Source organism: Macrobrachium nipponense, chromosome 41 (assembly GCF_015104395.2).
Source record: "Macrobrachium nipponense isolate FS-2020 chromosome 41, ASM1510439v2, whole genome shotgun sequence".
NCBI classification, from domain to species: Eukaryota; Metazoa; Arthropoda; class Malacostraca; order Decapoda; family Palaemonidae; genus Macrobrachium; species Macrobrachium nipponense.
The window spans coordinates 28,194,559-28,207,058 of NC_061102.1; the positions used below are offsets into that span (position 1 = coordinate 28,194,559).

The 12,500-nt window shown below is 36.3% G+C and overlaps 1 protein-coding gene across 2 annotated transcripts in view; it reads left to right on the forward strand.

Annotated features, from left to right (window-relative positions):
* Positions 1 to 12,500, forward strand: part of LOC135212639 (lachesin-like) — a 695,659-nt gene that overhangs the window by 391,428 nt on the left and 291,731 nt on the right. For both annotated transcript variants that reach the window (XM_064246233.1, XM_064246234.1), the window contains exon 3: positions 11,874 to 11,986. The gene's annotated coding sequence lies outside the window, so the exon portion shown is untranslated. The remainder of the gene's footprint in view (positions 1 to 11,873; positions 11,987 to 12,500) is intronic.

Below are 12,500 nucleotides of genomic sequence, written 5' to 3' on the forward strand. Positions count from 1 at the left end.
TCGCCCGCCTGTCCTCCGCTCTTCCCCTCCACTCAATTTTATGTTCTTCATCAGTTTATTTTTTCCCCAAGGATCCATTTTTAGATACACTAGATCTTAGATCTCTCTCTCTCTCTCTCTCTCTCTCTCTCTCTCTCTCTCTCTCTCTCTCTCTCGTCTTCGGTTTTCTACGTATAAGTATTGTATTTTTGTTACGTGTGATACACCTTTTTCTCCCAATCTAGAGAGATCTGACTGACATTCAAGTCATTTCTCGATATATGAACCACTAACCACCACTTACCTTGCTTATCATACTGTGCTAAAGTTGTTTTCATTCAGGTAACCTGTTGTTTTAACCATTCCACAAGATCATTTGATTTCCACCGAGAAATACTCGTCTATTAAATAAAAGGAAAATGTTCCCTAGGATGTTTCCGATCATGTCGTCTTATGTTCCTCTATCCACTTTTATAAAGCGACGGAATATCCTTTGCCGTGGACCATAATGGCTGGACCGTTGCCCCGTCCTACGCCATTTCCCTTCCCTTCCCTCCCTCCTCTCTCTCTCTCTCTCTCTCTCTCTCTCTCTCTCTTTCTTTCTTTCTCTTTCACTCTCTTTAGCATTCAGCGGGCTGGAAGTGCTCACCCTAAATGATAATACAGCGTCAGTTGAGGCAGAAACCAAAACATTTGGAATGGAGGGCTGCAGGACGCAGCATTTCCACGTTTTCTTCCACATCTGTAGTGTTTTGCAAATTCAATGAGAGACTGGTCAGGTGTTCGCCGCTGAATCTCATTTTTGGGGGTTTTCATGCATTCGCTTTTCCGATGGTTTATCAAGGGTTTATGAATGAAGATGAGCTTGCAAATGCCGCGAGTGTTGTGTTGTGTTGAGTTGTGTTGAGTGTGCCTCCTGGCCCGTAGGGACAACCCGCCCCTTGTTCAGCAAATCGTTTAACGGTGATTACGGCGTTAGATTCTGAACGTTTCCTTGTCTCGCTTTTTGTCTTTATTTTCAGTATTTTTAGGTTGAAAGTTGTTTAAAAGGGCGTTGTTTATATTTTACCACAAAAATGTTGAATGGGAAATGCCATAGTAGATTCACTTCAACCGTGCATTTGATGTCTAGGCCAGTCCCCTACGACGCTCCTGATTGGCTGTTGATAAGCCACTCACAGGGCTGGAAACTCTCAGTCTCTCTCGAGAGTTCACATGGGTAGGATCTATGTACCACCTCTCCTGAAGGATACGTCTTTCAAAAGTATCCCTCAGGAGAGTTGGAACATAGATCCTGCCTATGTGAACTCTCGAGAGATACTGAGAGATTCCAGCTCCGTGATTGGCTTATCAATAGCCAATCAGGAGCGTCGTAAGGGACTGGCCTAGACATCAAATGCACGGTTGATGTGAATCTCCTGTAGTACATGATTGAATTTTGCTGATCTTCACTCTGTGCTTGTTGTGGGATACTTCTCTCCTGGAAGGTTAGAAATACCAAAGTCCTTTTTCAGATGGCATTCTCATTTGAATGTTTTTCTGCATTTGTATATAGCTCCTCGTTGGAAGAATGGGTTCCGTTTTCGCCTACCGATTCGGTAGTCGCGAATTCGATTCCCCGCTCTGCCAGTGCAGAAGCAGAGGAATTGATTTCTGGCGAATCGAAATTAATTTCTCGATATAATGTGATTCGGATCCCACAATGAGCTGTAGGTCCCTTTCCTAGGCAACCAATTGGTTCCTGGCCACGTCAAAAAAATCTAATCCTTCGGCCCAGCCCTAGGAGAGCTGTTAATCAGCTCAATGGTCTGGTAAAACTAAGATAGAATTATATGTGTGTATGGTTATACATATTTGAAGTCTGTTTATGATAGGTAAATGGTTTGTAAATTTGAAGAGTGATTTTCGTTGTGGTTTACATGTGTTCAAGTAATGTTTCGGAATGATGATATGCCGAGTGCGCTTCCACGATCTTCAAACGATAACCTTTCGATTATAAATGAACGGTATCTAAAGTTTGAATTTATCAGTATAATTGAGTAACTGGTGAGCAACTGGAGAGCTGCTGGTCGTAGTTGATTGATGGTTTTGTACAGTATTATACGTTGTGCAGAAAACTCGATTGCGCCGAAGAAACTTTACATTTTTACGTTTTTATCTTTTCTACTCCCAAAGTAGTTGATATTTGAAAATGAATAATTGACTGAATTATTTCAGTAGTTATAAAATGTCTGTACTTACTATGTAACTTACGTCAACCGTTGATATACTTTGTTGAAAGTGATATCTGTTCAATCTCTTCCAGTTATAGTTGAAGCTACGGTTACGAAGTGGTAATGTTGGCCACTTACTTAGACCTTGAGGACAAATGACTGCGTAATAGGGCACACAGGAACGGATTGTCGGATGTTACGAAGTTTCTGTAGGGGACTGGTTTGTGCTTAATGTATTGTAGATCGTTTGATGAATGACTGCTGTCTAATTACGGCAAGATATTGAAAGAAATCTTTGAGATGAGTTATTCGCTCTCGAATTGATGATTTTTTTTAAATCTTAAAAATCTTTAAATGCCACTCATATCTTCTGTTGTTTGCTCCAACGTCACCACCTGTTAGGAAAACCGGTATGGTGTGTAATGTGTGTGTGTGTATCAATACGTACATGCATAATACTTACTTTACTTTACTTTATCTTCTTATATTACATATTAAATTATATATAGTTTGTTTTCGGAGAAGATATCTTGAAGTTATCTCATTTGTAATATTTTCTCCTTTGTGTTTCTGTGGACAGCATAACGTTGAAAGTCCATTTCATTTACTTATTATCTACCTCTTGGCTTTCTTTATGTGTTTGTTGTTTCCGGAATACTGTCTTAACGGTGCATTGGAATACCGCATTAACTGCTGGAAGCTCAAACGTATATCTTAGTTTTACCAGACCACTGAGCTGATTAACAACAGCTCTCCTAGGGCTGGCCCGAAGGATTAGATATTTTTACGTGGCTAGAAACCAATTGGTTACCTAGCAACGGGACTACAACTTATTGTGGGATCCGTACCACATTATATCGAGAAATGAATTTCTATCACCAGAAATAAATTCCTCTGGTTCCGCGTTGGCCGAGCCGAGAATCGAACTTCGGACCACCGGATTGGTAGCCGAGCGCGAAATCCACTCGTCTAACGAGGAACTGTGCAAGCCGAAAACTGACTGTCCATCGTTATTCCTCTCTGTATCATCTTTGTTGTGGAAAACTACAACGCCAAAATGACGAAGAGTCTCTCGGAGTTGCATTCAGTTTTCATAATGTCCTGTGCAGTGGTTGTTCTCTTACCGGGTTATTCCCTCCTTAGTAGGTTTGAATCAAAGAAAAATCTCTCTTAGAGAATGCTCTGAAACGCATTCCAGCAGTGATGCTTTGTCCGTGTCTCATTTTAGCGGGATTTCTCTTCAACCCTCTATCAGCATCAAGCGAGCTTGCTGCAGATCTAGTTATATATTTACATATACATATATACATATATATATATATCTATATAATATATATATATATATATATATATACAGATATATGTGTATATAAATGAATTATGATAATGGTAAAAGAAAGTTCATCTCAGTTAGATAAGGGGAGAAGCCTGCTATTCAACATAAATTCTACATTTGCTGTAGATAAGAATCTTTTTCGAAAATTACTCGTGGCTCAATTTTAGATCGCTAATTTTGTGTTCATATTTAGAAGTACGAAAGCACTTCTAATTATGTATAGGTATTGTACGTACATATTCACGCACACACAAACATATTTATATGTTTATATATATATATATATATATATATATATATATATATATATATATTATATATATATATATATATGTGTGTGTGTGTGGTGTGTGTGTGTGTGTGTGTGTGTAAATATATGCATGCATTTATGTATATATATATATATATATATATATATATATATATATATATATATATATATATATATATATATATATCGCGTGTATATGAAATACACGACATCTTATGTGCGAGTATATGAATGAAGAGTAGTCCAATATCATAAATTCTTGGCAAAGATCATTGCGAGATATTGGTCAGGTATGAAATATCTTTATATATTCTTCCCAAATATGGTGTTATGGCATAGACCCGCTGAACGAACGAATGCTTATTTTGGTACCCAGGAAAAACCTTTTAGGTATATTTATATATACGTATATTTATATATATATATATAATATATATATATATATATAATATATATTATTATATATACGACGAAAAAAATCGCGATATTAGAAAAACAGAAGAGGATTCGGAAATGGGATAAATGTGAAAAACTAAACAATATGTGGAGAGAGAGAGAGAGAGAGAGAGAGAGAGAGAGAGAGAGAGAGAGAGAGGGTGAGGAGAGAAGAAGAAAACAAAAGAAGTAGTGAACGGTGGAAATAAAGGTAAAGAATGACGAAAGATTCAGGAAAATGGGAGCAGAAAAATAGAGGAGAGAGAGAGAGAGAGAGAGAGAGAGAGAGAGAGACGAATGTCGGACCAGCGGGGAAAACCGAACGAAAAAGGTATACTGATACGAGTTCTGTCCAAGATAGAGGCCACAGATAACCAGAGACGTGAATTATACGGTAGGGATAAAAGATGAAGTAAAAGGGGTCGGAGTGAGTGTTGTGTGAACGAAATCATGCATCTTGCAAGAGACCATCCGGGGAATAACCGCTCTAGAGATGTGGGGCGGTGTATGTGTGCGTGTATATATATATATATATATATATATATATATATATATATATATATATATATATATATATATGTGTGTGTGTGTGTGTGTGTGTGTGTGTATGTATGTATGTATATAAATATAGTATATAGAGAGTTATATAGCCCACCATGCGGCTTTTCCATTTAGTTCTCAGCTCTAAGGAAATCATTTTATTCTTATAAGATTGAACACCTCCATGGCCCCTAAAATGGCTTACGTGTAGAGCACGTAGGGAATTTGCTGGTGGTCACCATCCCAAGTGCTGTCCAAAGCAAGGATTTCTCTAATTGCTGAATATATAAACATATTCATCCATGAGTCTCCATCTAGATTATTCATGTTTTTGTGTATCGATTAGCCTAACTGAATTTTTAATACGTTGAATTTTTCAGATAATTGTAAGTTCATTGTCTACAGTTTCCAATATTTGTAACGTATATTTCTATTCTATTCATATAGATTGTCATCTAGAATAGCCCCGTCTCGCCAATGCTCTCACTTACTTCTCAATACGATGATTTCCAAGTCGAGACGCTGGTGGTCGTTAGGAGAAATTTATGGGCGAAGAGGGAGGGAGGGAGGAAGTGTACATATATTATCTCGGCTCTATTAAAACCTTTTGGTCTTCTTTTTTAAATATGTCTTGATGAATCATGCCGCCGCCGTCTATCGATCTTGGCGATAGGGTGATGGTTCGTAATGGAGTTCTTGATCTATAGTTGTGTTATTTATTAATTGCTAAGCTTTTCAGTATTTTTATACGCAACTATCTCTGTTACTCTCCGTGGAATACGTCACTGTCTTCTCCCTTCTACGCCCATTTATATTCCAATAGTCACCCTTTTCCAGTGTGGGTGGATAATAAACAGATCGGTGGTTGCAGGTCCACAATAATATAGCTTTCGAACTTTGTGCTAGGTTCATCTTCCGTCAAGTGACTGAGGATGAACCTAGCACAAGGTTCGAAAGCTATTAATATTTATTAAAGACTATGAGGATGAACCTAGCACAAGGTTCGGAAGCTATTAATATTTATTAAAGACTGTGAGGATGAACCTAGCACAAGGTTCGGAAGCTATTAATATTTATTAAAGACTATGAGGATGAACTTAGCTTAAGGTTCGGAAGCTATTAATTTTTATTAAAGACTATGATGGATGAACCTAGGACAAGGTTCGGAAGCTATTAATATTTATTAAAGACTATGAGGATGAACCTAGCACAAGGTTCGGAAGCTATTAATATTTATTAAAGACTATGAGGATGAACCTAGCACAAGGTTCGGAAGCTATTAATATTTATTAAAGACTATGAGGATGAACCTAGCACAAGGTTCGAAAACTATTAATATTTATTAATGACCATGAGGATGAACCTAGCACAAGGTTCGGAAGCTATTAATATTTATTAAAGACGATCAACTCTCACATGCCACATCATTGTGGACCTGCAACCATTATCATCATTTTCGACACGGAAAACTCTGCCCCAATAAACAGATTTGTATATTACTTTCTAAGTGGTTTTGCCTCCTGGAACAGTTGACACCGGCAGTTAAGTATCTATTCTCGCTTCTTACTTTAGCATCCTCATTACTACAAAATTATTGAAACGTAAATACTGTACGTTATGCCTTTTATAGCACCTTTATTCCTCAGCCGAGACTTTCCCCTTCTATTCACTTCGAAATGAGAGCTGAGATAGTCAGAACGACACGGATTTTGTATCCAGTTCAAGTTAACGACGACTTTTAGATGCCATCGAAGGGCCTTTGTTCAGTCTTTACTCCTTTCTATATTATTGATGGAGATGGCGATGCTGCGTCCCCTTCAACGAAGTAGACACTTTTACCAAATACAGTTATCATCGACCTTACCTTATGTTTTTTTTTTTAAGTAATTGTTGGAAAGGAGGTTACGATGATTACAGTATTATTTGGTGCAGATTTTCTCACCGGTAGTCTATGCTATAATAAACATTTTTTCTCCCTATTAATATGTTTACTTGTGAAGGTGGACTAATGGAATGTCGTTAGAATTTGCTTACTTGAATAGAATATCTATTCTTGTCTTTACTAGGAATAAAGAAAAAAATAAATGACTTGGGCAAGATCATTTTTCAGAACTGTTAACGATGAAGAATTTTTAAGAGTTGATAAACTTTTTATTATTGCATGTACACTTCGTTACATATTAACGGTAGTAAACATAAAGCATTTTATTACATGCAAAGGAAATATATATCTAAGTAATTATAAATGAAATTTATTCTTAATTTTCATATCCAAAATTTATTTTTTATGAAATCAACGTAATAAGAACTAAATGATAAAATAGAATTATTACTAACTGGTGAACTCTTAGAAAGTACAGGAAAATTGTTTGTTGTTTATTTGTTTGTATGGTGTTTTTACGTCGCATGGAACCAGTGGTTATTCAGCAACGGGACCAACGGCTTTACGTGACTTCCGAACCACGTCGAGAGTGAACTTCTATCACCAGAAATGCACATCTCTCACCGCTCAATGGAATGCCCAAGAATCGAACTTGCGACTACCGAGGTGGCACGCCAACACCATACCGACCACGCCACCGAGGCGCTGTGAGACGCAAAATAAGCGAAGCTAGGAAAGTAAACTGCCGAAAATGCATTAGAAATGAGTGTCTCTGAAAACCAGGTTTTTCATGTATGAAAGGGTGATGGTCCAACTGTCCTTCATGGAAGCATGGTGTTGCAATCAGTTGCTCGAAAGTATACGTAGAATGAATAGTGCTGAAAGAGTGAGCCTCTTGGAGAATTACGAAAAAGGTTAAAGATAAATTTAAGATACAGTAGAGTGCTTGGGAATGGCAGGCACACTAGGAAAGAATGGAGGTTTTTGAAAAGATTGGTTCTTAGAAGCATAGCTGGGGTTGATATATTTTCTAGTTTACTCTCTTCACCTTTCTTTTATCATATGGCCCTTTTATTTTCTTTTAGTGTATTTCCTTCGTTTCTTAATGTAAACTAATGCAAAGAAATATGAAATTCGAAAACCTCCTAATCAGTTATTGTTTGTACGAATTCTTTTTTGTTGTGTTTCGTAATGTTTTTGAATCATCAATGAATTTTAACCTTTGTTTAAATGGTTTGGGTTCAACTATGTATGTATGTATATATGCATTATTCTTAGAAATCATTAAAATGCTTTTGCTTTTACTGCTTTACTATACAAAGTATGTGCATTCATTTGTTTTTACAAATACAGTATTGCCATTTGTTTATTTGTGCATTTGTTTATTCATGATTTACAATACAATTCACATTTTTTTAGACATTTAACATCAAAGTGTGGTGGTAATGGTCTCTCCGGCCTTCTTTCAAACTCCTGATTTCCATGATGATGCTAAATATTTATAGAATTAACTGACGCCCAAGGGACAGCTGATCTTTCAGGATAAATTAATTTCAACCCAAATTATATGATAATCAGCAGGACTAAAGATATACATCTTTAACTAGAACTGTAGACGTCTCAAGTATACAAGATTCTTTCGTATCTTGTTTATGAATGATCCGTTAAAAAATATATACATATTTCCCAAAAAATAATCCAGAAAAAGGGCAAATCGGATTCCGCCAATATAGTATTAATGCTTCGCAAACACAATGCATTTGAGGCCTTTGACGCTCACTAGACTTGAAAACACTGTAAAGCTTGGAAACAGTTGCAATTACCGTATGTAAATTTTATTACTGTTTTCGTTAATTGGCATATGAATTAGGATTTATGTCGTATACAAGAATATATATATCTATATATATATATATATATATATATATATATATATATATATATATATATATATATATATATATATATATATATATATATATATATATATCATATATATACATACATACACACACACCACACACACACACACACATATATAATATATATATATATATATATATATATATATATATATATATTAAATATTTAGAGTATACTGGTCATTTTTACCAGATACAACATGTAATTATAATAGCCACATTGCCCTCTAACTTCTCAAATTTTTTGCTTTCTTTTGGATACGCTTGTCACTACAAAGCCTCGAGATCCAACTTCAAAGAATTATGGAAGAAATCATGATGTTTTCGGTAGCGGGAAACGAACCCGCGATACCATATCACGACAAGGTATATATATATATATATATATATATATTATATATATATTATTTACAAATATTCTATATATCAAAGCAAAAGCCACGAAGGAAAGTGAAACAATGGAGTACCGCTGCAAGGCCCTACGACTCTGCATAGTGAAGGACGAGAGTCGAAAGGCCATTGTTGCACTTCGTGGTCTTTGCCTTTATTCATATGTACTCATCCCGTTCCAAATTAACATGATCCAGTTATTACATTAATATTATATATATATATATATATATAGATACATAGAGAGAGAGAGAAAGAGAAAGAAGTATAAATCTATAATATATATCTATATATATATATATATATTCTATAAATATTATATTAAATATATCTATATAGAGAGAGAGAGAGGAGAGAGATGAGAGAGAGAGAGAGAGAAGAGAGAGAGAGAGATGGGCGAGAGAGAGAGAGAGAGGAAAAATTTAACACAGCCATGAAGCAATATTCTCACAGAATTATAAAACAGGCTAAAGCCGTTTTTATTGAGAGCTGTCAATCAGAAGACTTGAAAACTTTTCATCTTGCATTGCTCTCAGTGTGGATATATCCTTGACATTTGCCCCCTGATCTGTTCCACCCATGCAAATTACTGACGGGACACCAAAAAATAAGGTTTTACAGTAGCTTGGCTGGTAAGCCTCTAAGAAGGTCTGTGATTACCACACCGTAAATACGAGTAAGGATGTAATGTCGTTAAATAGTTATGTTACTTATGGTATGAGTATTTTAGACTTCGTTTTCTATACTTTGTAATTATTTACAGTTATACAGTTAATTTTATTATAATTGCAATACTCCTCTTGTTAAGTCTAAATCATGTATTTTAAGTGTCCGCTAGGAGCTTTGGTTTACGTATTATTATTATTATTATTATTTTTTTTTTTTTTTTTTGGGGGGGGTTTTTTTTTTTTTTTTTTTTTTTTGCTCTATCAACAGTCCTCCAATTCGACTGGGTGGTATTTATAGTGTGGGGTTCCGGGTTGCATCTGCCTCCTTAGGAGTCCATCACTTTTCTTACTATGTGCGACGTTTCTAGGATCACACTCTTCGCATGAGTCCTGGAGCTACTTTCAGCGTCTAGTTTTTCTAGATTCCTTTTAAGGGATCTTGGGATCGTGCCTAGTGCTCCTATGATTATGGGTACGATTTCCACTGGCATATCCCATATCCTTCTTATTTCTATTTTCAGATCTTGATACTTATCCATTTTTTCTCTCTCTTTCTCTTCACCTCTGGTGTCCCATGGTATTGCGACATCAATGAGTGATACTTTCTTCTTGACTTTGTCAATCAACGTCACGTCTGGTCTATTTGCACGTATCACCCTATCCGTTCTGATACCATAGTCCCAGAGGATCTTTGCCTGATTGTTTTCTATCACTCCCTCTGGTTGGTGCTCGTATCACTTATTACTGCAAGGTAGCTGATGTTTCTTGCACAGGCTCCAGTGGAGGGCTTTTGCCACTGAATCATGCCTCTTTTTGTACTGGTTCTGTGCAAGTGCCGGGCATTCGCTTGCTATGTGGTTTATGGTTTCATTTTCGTATTGCACTTCCTACATATGGGAGAGATGTTATTTCACGTCTATCGTTCTTTGAACATATCTGCTTCTTAGGGCCTGATCTTGTGCCGCTGTTATCATTCCTTCAGTTTCCTTCTTTAGCTCTCCCCTCTGTAGCCATTGCCATGTGTCATCGCTGGCTAGCTTTCTTTAGTCTGTCTCATGTATTGTCCGTGCATTGGGTTTGTTGTGCCAGTTTCCCCTCCTCTGTTCTGTCTGTTCATTCTCCTGTCACTGTATATTTCTGGGTCTTCGTCTACTACTTTTATTACAGTTCCCTTCTTCCCATGCCACTTTAGAAGCCACATCATCTTCACTGGTTTTCAGATATTGCCCCAGTGCTCTGTTCTCGATGTTGACGCAATCCTCTATACTTAGTAGTCCTCTCCCTCCTTCCTTTCGTGTTATGTATAGTCTGTCCGTATTTGCTCTTGGGTGTAGTGCTTTGTGTATTGTCATATGTTTCCTGGTTTTCTGATCTATGCTGCGGAGTTCTGCCTTCATCCATTCGACTATTCCTGCGCTGTATCTGATTACTGGCACTGCCCATGTGTTTATGGCTTTTATCATATTTCCGGCGTTGAGTTTTGACTTGAGTATCGCCTTGAGGACTTGAGTATCGCCTTGAGTCTCTGCATATATTATTTTATTATTATTATTTATTATTATTATTATTATTATTATTATTATACTCTTCTATTTTCTTACAATTCGTTTCTCAGGCTCAGCGATGTTTCTGATTAACTGGCCAAAATTCTGGTCAAGCAGGGGTCGTCGTCAGTGCCGGCCCCTGCTTGACCTGAACCTGAGATCCTGTTCTGATAAAATTGAATAAAATAAATAAAATAAAAGGTTACCTTCAGCATTTATAATTCTTTGAAAATTCCCAGTATGAATATTGGCCAGTTACTCAGAAAGATCGCTGAGCCTGAAAAGCGAATTGTAAGAAAAATAGGAAAAATAATATATAAAATTAACTCGCTAAATTCTGCCATTCTTTTTTACAGCATTTGCCTAAAAGAGTGTCTTCTACCAAAGTATTATTATTATTATTATTATTATTATTATTATTATTATTATTATTATTATTATTATTCAGATGAACCCCATTCATATGGAACAACTGTCTGTCTTGGAATTCAAGCCTCCAAGGAATATAGTGTTCATTAGGAAGTAAGAGAAAGTAAAGGGTAATACAAAAAGAAAACATCTCACTTATTAAAAAAAATTAAGTAAATTAATTAATAATCAGATAAAAATTTATTAAAATGCAATGAGACTATCATTATGGTAGTCATTTCTTAGTACAGTCTTAACATCGCCCTCGTTTTCTGTTCGTTGCAGGGGGGACTGTGTCAGAGGAGCCCAGCTTCGTCGAGCCCATTGAGAATGTAACAATCGCTGCTGGGAGGGACGTCAAACTCTCCTGCGTCGTCGACAACCTGGGCACGTACAAGGTCAGTTGCTTCTTCTTCCTTTCAATTTGCTGCGTTCTTGTAGGCAATGTTGTTGTAAGAGAATCAAGTTTTTCTTCGAGGAATGAATTCCGTGCATGCATCAGCTCCATTTATTGCGCGATCGGCGTTAAACGTATGTATATGTATATTTTTTATAAGGTACAGGAATATTTAAAGAGAAACCACATGCCAATTATTACTCTGTACAAGAATGGTATGTTTCGTATGTCCATTGTTTATATGATCATCTATTTCATAATGTAGTTTCTTGTAATTTATTTTTTCAACAAGAAATTCAAAGTGTCCACACTAACCGCACTGAATATATTTCTTTTCCCAAGTAGAATACGTATGAATTTACTTTTAATTTTACACGCAAGATATGATGCGAGTTTTTCGTTTAAACACGATTAATGAAGTTTCATTGGTATCGTCATCTCAAGTATACATGTGTATTAAGGGATACATTCAAATCTAGATTGTCTCCATTTTACTCATTTCTGCCAGAACTCCC